The 11,073-nt window shown below is 36.7% G+C and overlaps 2 pseudogenes; both read right to left on the minus strand.

Annotated features, from left to right (window-relative positions):
* Nucleotides 1-400: 400 nt before the first annotated feature.
* On the minus strand, nt 401-1,134 carry LOC147343106 (uncharacterized; annotated as a pseudogene).
* A 7,771-nt stretch (nt 1,135-8,905) lies between these two features.
* LOC147343107 (uncharacterized) lies at nt 8,906-10,328 on the minus strand (annotated as a pseudogene).
* Between the last annotated feature and the right edge of the window lie 745 nt (nt 10,329-11,073).

Consider the following 11,073-nt stretch of genomic DNA (forward strand, 5'->3'; position numbering starts at 1 on the left):
CAGATACAGTTTCTATCATACCAAAGGCTCTGAATTATGGGAGGAATGTTTTGTACACCCATCTTTACATCGTATCTCTCCTGCATGTATTCTCTGATGTGTGACAAGAGTTGGTTTGTACCTGAAGGTCTTCCCACACTCTTTACCGTTATAAGGTTTCTCCCCTGAGTGAATTTTCTTATGTTTAAGGTGGGTTGAACGGTCATAGAATGATTTTCCACACTCTTCACAATCAAAGGGCTTCTCTCCTGTATGTGTTCTCTGATGTACCTAGAGGGATGCCTTCTGGCAAAATGTTCTCCCACATTCTTGACATTCATAGGGTTTCTCCCCTGTATGAATTCTCTGATGTTGAAAGAATTGTGGCTTTTGGCAGAAAGCTTTGCCACACTTGTTACATTCATAGGATTTCTCCCCAAACATCCTCTGATGTTTGGTAAGTGTTGACTATTTTTCTACATACAACACATTCACAAAGTTTCTCTCCTGTATGAGGTCTCTGATGTTTAAGAAGAAGTGACTTCCCACAGAAGGTCTTCCTACATTCAGTGCATTCATATATTTTCTCCCCTGTGTGAAGTCTTTGATGTTTACCAAGGGTTGACTTCATTTAATAAATTTTCCACATTAACTATATTTGTAGGCTTCTCCCCTGAGTGTATTCTCTCGTGTACTGTGAGTTTTGACCTTATACTGAAGGATTTCTCACAGTCATCACATTTATAAGATTTTTCTCCCATGTGAGACCTCTGATGCACAGTCAAATTTGACTTTTGGGAGAAAGATTTTCCACACTCACTATATTTATAAGGCCTCTCCCCATGTGTGTTCTTTGATGTTGATGGATGGCTGAGTTCTGATAGAAGGTTTTCCCACACTTAGTACATTCTTAGGGTCTCTCTCCTGTATGAATTCTTTGATGTACAGTGAGGGCTGGCTTATGGTAAAAAGATTTCCCACTTCATTACACTGATAGGGTTTTTCTCCTGTGTGTGCCTTCTGGTGTACTGTGAGGTTTGGCTTCTGGAAGAAGACTTTTTCCACATATGTTACACTCGTGGTATTTCTCACCCGTCTAAAGTGGACAACATTTCCTCTAGAAGACTGACTTATCACAGGTTTCCTTAGATGCATTGTTTATAGTGAGTCTTCCTTGAGTAAATTATCTGAAGTAACATAAGATTTGACTCATCCCTGATGGTTTTCTCACAATCATCATAATCACAGAGTTTCTCTCTAGTGTGAGTTCCCTCTTGAGTAATGAAAAGAGCATTACTTTGGAAGGCTTTAATGCACTAATTATATTCAAATAGTTGCTCCACACTGTGCCTCTCTTGTTGAATAAAATCCTCATTAAGATAGAAAGTGCTCCCATTTTTATTAAATTCATTATGTTTCTCCCCAGTATGAGTTTTCTCATGATTAATTTCAGGAAGTAATTTCTCACATCCATTGGCATCACCAGATTTCTTTCTTGAATAGTTTCTATTATTAGTGGTTAACTCTGACTTATTTTCTAAACTGATTTCTTCTAGGTTATATTTATTCCACATTTTTCTGGAAGGAATAGTCTATGTAAAAATAAAATGACTTTCTTAATATATTCTCTTTCTCTGTAATTACTTTTTTATTAATAATAAATGTACCTTGCCATATATGTTTATCTTGGTTTTCTTTGCTCTTTATCATGCCATCAACTTTCAACTCTTCTAAAGACAAGAAAAATTAAGCATATGTTATAAATGAAAATAATTCTTAAATTGGGCTAATACACAAATACACTCTATTTATCTCTTTGGTTTCAGAACCATCTTTTTGAGATAAAATTCCCAAATAAATTTTCCCATTTCCTCCACTTTTCTGAGGATTTGAGGGGAAGGGGTGACAATGTACCAACTAATCAAAGCTACTTTGGGGTAGAAAAGGGGAGAGGAAAGTTGGCAATGAATGTACATATATTTATGTGGCCCTTCACATACATACCTTTCAAAATGGATAGAAGAGGTGAAAGAAACACCAGGAATAGAGAATAAAAGGTTGAGTAAGAATGGATGAATTACCAAGAATGGAATTCACCATAAAACATGCTCAATCAGAGAATTATGCAGTAAATGTGACATGGAACACAAGCAGACAAGGATGTTGTCCCAAGAATTTATCAGAGGAATGAAAGTGTTTCAAGAAATGATCAGTGGAGGTATATTAGAGTCTGCATGCTAATTTTGTTAACCTCACTGTCATCATATAGAACTCCATCACTATATATACTCTGTCCTCCTAGGCCTGGTCCATGGCCCTGTCACTTTTCCCGACTGATCTCCTTGCTTCTACTCTTGCCACTCTTCTAAACCATTTTTTGCAGTCACCTTCCTGTGTCTGTTTCCTGCAAATATGTAAATTCCCTAATAGCAAAAGACTTAGTTCATCCACTGTGGTAGCTCTTTCACTTAGAACATGATTGGAATGGATCAAATACTCAATTTAGTATTGGTTAATTAATTAACTCCTGAAAACAAAAGAAGTCCTTGATAGGAGGGAATGTGGGCAACGGAGAATGCTAGAGGAAAGAGAACTAATGAAGATAAAATACTTATTACAAGACAGAAATGAAACTCAAGGTACAGGTAATAGGGACTAAACTCCTAAAAAAGCCAAGCCAGAAAGAAAACATTTATGTGTGAGACTATATCTTGTGGTGAATTCAGGAATCTGAGGCAAGTAAGCTAAATATCCTTAGTCATTTCCAAATAGATTGAGCTTCTAAAGGATTTGTTGAAAATGCTCCAAAGATTTTTTGTTGTTGAAGCTCCAAAGATGCCTGTACCTAAAACAACCACCAAGGATCTAGTTTCCCTTGGATTACTCACCTGGGTAACACTAACTTGTAAATTCTTCCTCTGATATCCATGGTGCTTCTTGCTCTAACTTGATGATCTCCTCTGGTTTGGTAATGCAATACCCTGAGTAGAAAGTGATATGGGACATAGAGAAAGCTGTCTGACTTCAGGAATTTAGAAGAAAAACCAAGATCCAGCTTCAGGAGCTGCACAATGAAAAAATCCACTGGAATCTTTCAATGGGCAGGTGAAAACACAAACAATATTCCTGGTCCATGCAGCCACTAAGTCGTGTCTGACTCTTCGCGACACTTTCGACAGCAGCCCAGCGGGCTCCTTTGTCCATGGGATTTTCCAGCCAAGAATACTGGAGTCGGTTGCCATTTCCTCCTCCAGGGGATCTTCCTGACTCAGGGATCAAAATCACATCTCCTGCAGTGGCAGGCAAATTCTTTACCATTGAGCCACCTTATATTCCTGGTATCCAAAATCAAATATCATTAAACTCTACAAATGATCCATATGTTCTGGTAACAAAAAGAGGATAGGCCAATGCTGTTACTCTGCTTGCCCAGTGAGATGAGGATGCTGTAGTTCTCTAGCATTATGTCCCTGTACAAGACCCTCTGAGCAGGTGAAGTTCACAGTCGCATCCTCAAATGAAGTTGATCCTTATAACAGGAAATATCTGATTAATCTGAAATAATCACAATTGTAAGATAGAGAAAAGACATTTAGGAACTAATTCTTCATCAAGTTCACTGTTGAGTTAATTAGAAAAAGTTTACATAAGATGTTTAGTACACTACCTGTTTTGTGTTATTTGTGGTGAGAGAAAGAAAAACATAGTGAAAATTCCCAATTAATTTATTAATTCATGTATTAATGTTGTCAGGGAGGAAGAAATTTTCCTCTTTCATTCCAGATTCTTCTGACTGGTCTAAGAATTAAATTGACATGAGAGTTTTACCTCTTCCTTTTAAATTTTGAAATCACAAAGATATAAAAAAATTATAAGAGAATACTATAAAACAGTTATGTGCCAACAAATTGGAAAATCTAGAAGAAATGGACACATTTCTAGAAACATGTAGCCTGCCAAGACTGAGTCAAGAAGAAACAGACAATTTGAACAGACCAATCACTAGAAGTGAAGTTGAATATGTAATTTTAAAACACCCTGGACAAAAAGTTCAGGACCAAGAGGCTTCACAGGGGTATTCTACCATACACCTATCTCAAACTATTACAAAAAACTGAAGAGATTTCCATGTGCAAAACTGACAGCTAGTGGGAAGTTGCTGTATAACACAGGGAGTTCAACTAGTACTCTGTGACAGCCTAGAGGGATGGGTGGGAAGGGGGATGGGAGGAAGGTTCAAGAGGGAGAGAACATATGTATACTTGCATGATGTCTATCATTCATGTTGATGATATGCTGCTGTATGACAGAAACCAACACAACATTGTTAAACAATATCTTCCAATTAAAAATAAATTCTAAAAAAATTAAAAAAAAAAGAAACTTGAGGATCAAAAATAAATAAATAAACTGAAGAGGACAGACACTTCTAAATTCATTCTATGAGGCTACCATTACCTTGATAGCAAAACCAGACAAAGACACTACAAAAAATAAAATTATATGCCAGGTTGTTTGATGAATACAAATGTAAAAATCCTCTACAAAATATTAGCAAACCAAATCCAACAATATATAAAAAGGATCATACAGTGTGACCAAGTTGGATTTATTCTAGGGTCACAAGAATGGTTCAACATTTGCAAATCAATCAATGTGATACACCACATTAACAAAAGATAATACTCTCTACGTCAAGCTTGTTTTCTGTATCTGTTAATCTGTTTCAGTTTTGCATATGCATCATTTGTATTATTTTTTAGATTCCACATATAAATGATATCATATAGTTTTGTCTTTCTCTGTCTGACTTATTTCACTAAGCAAATATTTTCTAGGTCCATCTGTGCTGTAGCAAATGGCAAAGTTTCATTCTTTTCTATGACTGCGTAACACACATCCTATTCAGTCTTCTGTTGGGCTCATGCGTTGCTTCAATGTCTTGGCTGTTAAAAATACTGCTGCTATAAACACTGGGTGCATATACCTTTTCTGAATTAGTGTTTTCATTTTTTTTTCTGGGTATACAGCCAGGTGCGGAATTGCTGGATAGTATGGGAGTTCTATTTTTAGGTTTTTGAAGAAACTCCATACTGTTTTACATGATGGGTGCACCAATTTACAATTCTACTAAGGGGAGAGGGAAAAGGAGAGCGACAAATTAGGGTATGGGATTATCATATACAAGGTACTATGCATAAAACAGATAAGTAACAAGGATATACTGTATAGCACAAAGACTTATAGCCATTATCTTGTAATAACTGGTAATGGAGTATAATCTGCAAAAATACTGAATCACTATTCTGTACATCTGAAACTAACACAATATTGTGAATCAATTATACTTAAATAAAAATAAAATAAATTAACATGGAACAGATTAACAAAAGAAAATCAAACAAAAATTTAATAAAATGTATACAGAGGCGAGACCCAGGAAAACTAAGTAACTTGTCAAAATGGCCCCATACCCTCACTTTAGACACCATCTTCAGCAAAAGACAAAAGAGGATGTTGGTGGCAGGGATTTGGGATTTCAAAAGGGAGGAAAGCAATTTACCTGGAGATGGAAAAGCAAACGTTTGATGAACAAATGTTTGCTGGGCTCTGCAGAGACAATGGGACACAGAGTAGGCTGGGATCTCTAGACTGCAGTTTCCCCCACCATACCTAGCCTTCATTTTTTGCAGATTCTCTGGTGGCAGCTCTACTCCAGGAACTGGCCCTGTATCTAAATTCTTTATGTAAAAAGATAGACATCCTGAGTCTTCTGTTTCTTAAAAATAATCAGCTTAAGTTAATCCTCATACCAAAGGACACATTTTGTGGTTGCAAATTTTGCTCCCTTACACTATATACGTATAGATAAGTACACACAAACATAAAATACATTGTAGGCGTGAAAGCATCCTAGTTTCTGTGGATATATAAAATACATAAAACACTGTTTCTACTCTCAGGAAGCTTAGAATCTGGTATGGATGCAAACTGGATTAACAAATAGCATAAAGTCAGGAGAGAACTGAATTTGGGTCTTTAATGATATAGAATGCCCTGGTCTGTTCAGGGCATAGATAATGTGTAATCTTGGGAACACTCCTTTACATAAGAGTTCTCCTAAGTATCTGAAGACCCACTCTGCCAGGAAAAACTTTTAAGCATCTACAAATTTGTGTTGATAGGTATGCATGAAAATCTATGTCTACACAGATTGTCCAACTTTGCATGGCTTTGATATGCACGAATTTCAGTCACCACTGTTTAGTTGAGTAACACCAGCAAAACAACAGGTCAGATTTTTAGTTATTATGAAATAGTAGAGCTCATATTTAGCACCAAGTTCCCCTTCACTAAGTTCCTCTGGCTACAGATCTCAAATGTCTCCAGTGGCAGCAAGTATCAACATTCCCACAGTCAGCTATTTCTTCTCAAACTCCATATATATTCAATTTGAATTTCACGTCTAATATAGTCACTTTGCATTTCTTTACTGCTCTTTCATCTTTGTTGGCCTTGTTGCAGTTAACTGTTCTTGCAAATGTCTTATTGCTGAGAGATAAGGAGGCAATATAACTACATGCTTTGCTGTCTGTATGATGTATGCATGGCAACCAGTGATTGGCAGATAGACCTTGAAGATGACATGACTGATCATTGTTCTTGATGTATGTCTGTTATTTTGTAGTGATTTGTGAACTGAAAAACAAGCAGTGAGGTTTGTACTTTATGTAATGCAAATCAGATTTCTGATAAAAGACCTGTAACTAGAAAATGTAGGCATATATCCAAAAGCAAGTAAAACAAATCAATTCAAAAAGGTGCAAAAGACTTGCATGAGACATCTCACCAGAGAAGATATACAAATGGTTAGTCATTTGTAGGGCTAACCATCATTAGTTACTGGGGAAATTCAAATTAAAACTATGAGATACCATTTCACACTCACTAGAATGACTATTATAAAAAGACAATACTAAATGGTAGTCAGGATATAGAGAAATTGGATCTCCATAAGATGAAAAAACCTAAGGATTAGACAAATCTAGATTAGAAAATTTTTGTCTAATAAAAGAAATTGGATGAAAAGGGTCATATATTTGTTTGAAACATTCAGAAAAGTCATCTATTTACAGAGACAAAAAGCAAATCAATGGTTGGCTGTGGGTGGATACTGAGAGCATATTTACTCAAGGGAATATTTCTGGATGATAGAAATGTCCCTAATTTGGATTACAGTGATATTTGCACAACAGAAAATTTACTGAAAATCACTGAATTGTACACTTAGTGAGTGAATGTTATGGTATGCAAATTATACCTCAATAAAGCTGTTTAAAAAGCCAGTGGAGGGACTTGCCTAGCCGTCCAGGGGCTAAGACCACGAGCTCCCAATGCAGGGGGCCTGGGTTTGATCCCTTGGGAATTAGATCCCATTTGCCACAACTGTTAGCATGACTCAACTAAAGTTCCTGCTTGCCAAAACTAAAAGAAAAAAAAAAAAAAAAGATCCCGGGTGCCACAACTAAGACCAGGTGCAGCCAAAAAAGGAAAAAGGCCAAAGGAAGCTTCTTCTAGGAACAATATTTTCCCTACAGATTAGTTTTTCAGGCTCTATAAGCTCACTATTAGGTGGAGAGAGCAAACACTTCAAAGGGGATTCAAATATAAGGTATCTACTAAATACTGTTATCAGTTAAGATGACACTTTATGGTAACCCAGAAAGACAAACCACTTAGAAGCATGTCTTTTTTTGATATCAGCTTCTTAGTAGGTGTCCTTCCTTGCAAGGGACAGGACAGTGAAGATTTCTCTCTCTCTCTCAACTAAGATGTAAATATAGTTACATATAAGAACACCAGGTAATTTATTAGGCTATTTATTTCTTGCACTAGAGCATTAAAAGAGGAAAATACAAAATAGGACTTCCTTTTTCTTAACATTCTCATATACATATCACAATATTGGCTTATATACTATAAAGTATTTCATATTACATCTTATATTAAAACTGTGATGCTATGCTATTTCTTTGTAATATACTTTTCCATCTTCAGAGTCCTCTAAATGATTCTCTGATGTGAACTTTTTTGAAATCTTATCAAAGGCTAAAACATATTCAAACTGTCTACAAAGTTTTAATCATAGACTAACATTCTGATGTAAAATTAGTTATACCTACTTATGGAAGTGGATTTTGAAGAATGTATTGCATTATTCTGATTCCTTCATGCTCAGTGTTTCATCTCATCCATTCTTTGACATACAATGAGTTTGATTTATGAATTTGATTTTTATTTATTTTTCTCCCAGGTGTGCTATCTGATGTACCATGGGGTTTGCCTTCTACCAAAAAAGATTTCTTACATAGATTATACTTACAGTTCTTCTTTCCTTTTGGAATTCCCTGGTATTTCAGTTCAGTTCAGTCGCTCAGTCATGTCCAACTCTTTGCAACCCCATGAATTGCAGCATGCCAGGCCTCCCTGTCCATCACCAACTCCCGGAATTCACTCAGACTCATGTCCATCGAGTCAGTGATGCCATCCAGCCATCTCATCATCTGTCGTCCCCTTCTCCTCCTGCCCCCAATCCCTCCCAGCGTCAGAGTCTTTTCCAATGAGTCAACTCTTCACATGAAGTGGCCAAAGTACTGGAGTTTCAGCTTTAGCATCATTCCTTCCAAAGAACACCCAGGGCTGATCTCCTTCAGAATGGGCTGGTTGGATCTCTTTGCAGTCCAAGGGACTCTCAAGAGTCTTCTCCAACACCACAGTTCAAAAGCATCAATCCTTCCGTGCTCAGCCTTCTTCATAGTCCAACTCTCACATCCATACATGACCACAGGAAAAACCATAGCCTTGACTAGACGGACCTTTGTTAGCAAAGTAATGTCTCTGCTTTTGAATATGCTATCTAGGTTGGTCATAACTTTCCTTCCAAGGAGGGAACAAACTGGCAGAACGATGTGTCCCATTTATCATATTCACAGGGCTTCTGCCTTGTATGTGTTCCACAATGATAATTAAGACTTAATTTGTGACTGTAGGCTTTCCCACAGTCAGTACATTCATAGGGCTTCTCTCCTGTGTGTGTACTCTGATGCAGTTTGAGATTTGAATTGCTGCTGAAGGTTCTCCCACACTCACTACATTCAAAGGGTTTCTCCCCAGTGTGTGTTCTCTGATGCTCAACAAGAGAAGACTTTGACTGAATGTTTTCCCACATGCTATATATTCATAGGACTTCTCTCCTGTGTGTTTTATCTGACATCCAACGAGGTGTGAGTTACCACTAAGGTTTTCCTACATTCCGTACATTCATAACATTTCTCTTCAGTGTATGTTCTCTGATGTATAATCAGTTTTGACTTTCCATAGAGGGTTTTCCCACATTCAGAACACACAAAGGGTCTCTCCTGTGTGTGATCTCTGATGTTCAGTCAGTGTCCACTTGTCACTGAGTTATCCCACATTCAGTACATTCATAAGGTTTCTCTCCTGTGTGTGTTCTCTGATGCACAGTAAGTGCTGACTTCACACTGAAAGTTCCAATGTTTTTGGAACATTCATAGGGATTCTTCCCTGTGTGTATCCTCTGATGTGTTGTGAAGTATGTATGTTTTTTGTTGAAGAGTCTGAAACATCGATTACATTCATAGAATTTCTCTCCTATGTGCATTCTCTGAGTATGGGTGAGGTGAGTCTTGTTGTATAAGGCATCCTATACTCAGTGAACTCATAACGATTCTCCACTGTGTCATTGTTCTTATATTTAAAGTTTGAAATCTTAAATGCTTATTCACATTCATTACATTCACTGGGTTCCTGTCCTGTATGAGCTCTCTGATGTTCAGTGGGCTGTGCTGTCTGAATTATGGCATTCACATTTTGAGGCTACTCGTGGGGTGTCTCCTTTGTTTGATTTATGCAATGTACAATAATGGTTGATGAGTAACTGAATGAATCACACCCAAAGGGATTCTCTCCTATATGTGTTCTCTGATTTAAATTTTTTGATACTCTGCAGGATTCCTCAGGTTCACTGCTTCCAAAGGGCTTTTGTCTATGAGTTTTCTCATATATGATGACTGACTTTTGGATGAAAGTTCTTTCATATTCATTACTTTTCCAGCATTGGATTTCTTTTAGCTATCAGAGCCTGCCTTGTAAAAATGTTTTCGAGATTCATTAAATCCAGAGTCTGGCTCCAAAGTTTGAAGATGAGCAAGGTATTCATAATGACTGATATCCTTCCTATTTTTATTATATTCATTAAGTTCAGCAGACAATTCTCTAAGCTTGGTATTGAAAAGTGACTTTCCACATACAATACCTTCATCAATCATTTCTTAAACAGTTTCTATTACTGATCATTAATTCTGAAATATATTTCAAATTTTCTCACATGAATCACATTTATAGTGTCTTTTTCTTGAACCTACAGGATTTATACCCATAGTAAGTGTTTTTTCACATGAAGTATTTCTCTCTTTAATCAGTGTTTTGTTTTTGATGAATATAAGCTGCCTGGATTGTTGATCGTGAATGTTCTGGCCTCTTCAGACTTTTTCTAGAACAGAGGAAGATTGAAAACATCTGATGAATTTAACATTGGTTTTGAATTGGCTTTCTAATTGTATTTAAATGTAGTTAACTTTTGGCTTCAGACATGGTTGTCCAGGAAGAAAATGTATATTCCTCTTAATTAGTTGTGTTCTATTTAATTATTGATTAATCTATCTCTCTATGTCAAAGACCCTTTTGTACTCTTAGAAAGGGGGAGACTGGCCTGTAGTTTTCTTTTTTGTGGCATCTTTGTCAGGTTTTGGTATTAGGGTGATGGTGGCCTCATAGAATGAGTTTGGAAGTTTACATTCCTCTGCCATTTTCTGGAAGAGTTTGAGTAGGATAGGTGTTAGCTCTTCTCTAAATTTTTGGTAAAATTTAGCTGTGAAGCCATCTGGACCTGGGCTTTTGTTTGCTGGAAGATTTCTGATTACAGTTTCAATTTCTGTGCTTGTGATGGGTCTGTTAAGATTTTCTAGTTCTTCCTGGTTCAGTTTTGGAAAGTTGTACTTTTCTAAGAATTTG

Source organism: Bos grunniens, chromosome 28 (assembly GCF_055505025.1).
Source record: "Bos grunniens cultivar Pamir isolate PY7600 chromosome 28, Bosgru_T2T1.0, whole genome shotgun sequence".
NCBI lineage: Eukaryota > Metazoa > Chordata > Mammalia > Artiodactyla > Bovidae > Bos > Bos grunniens.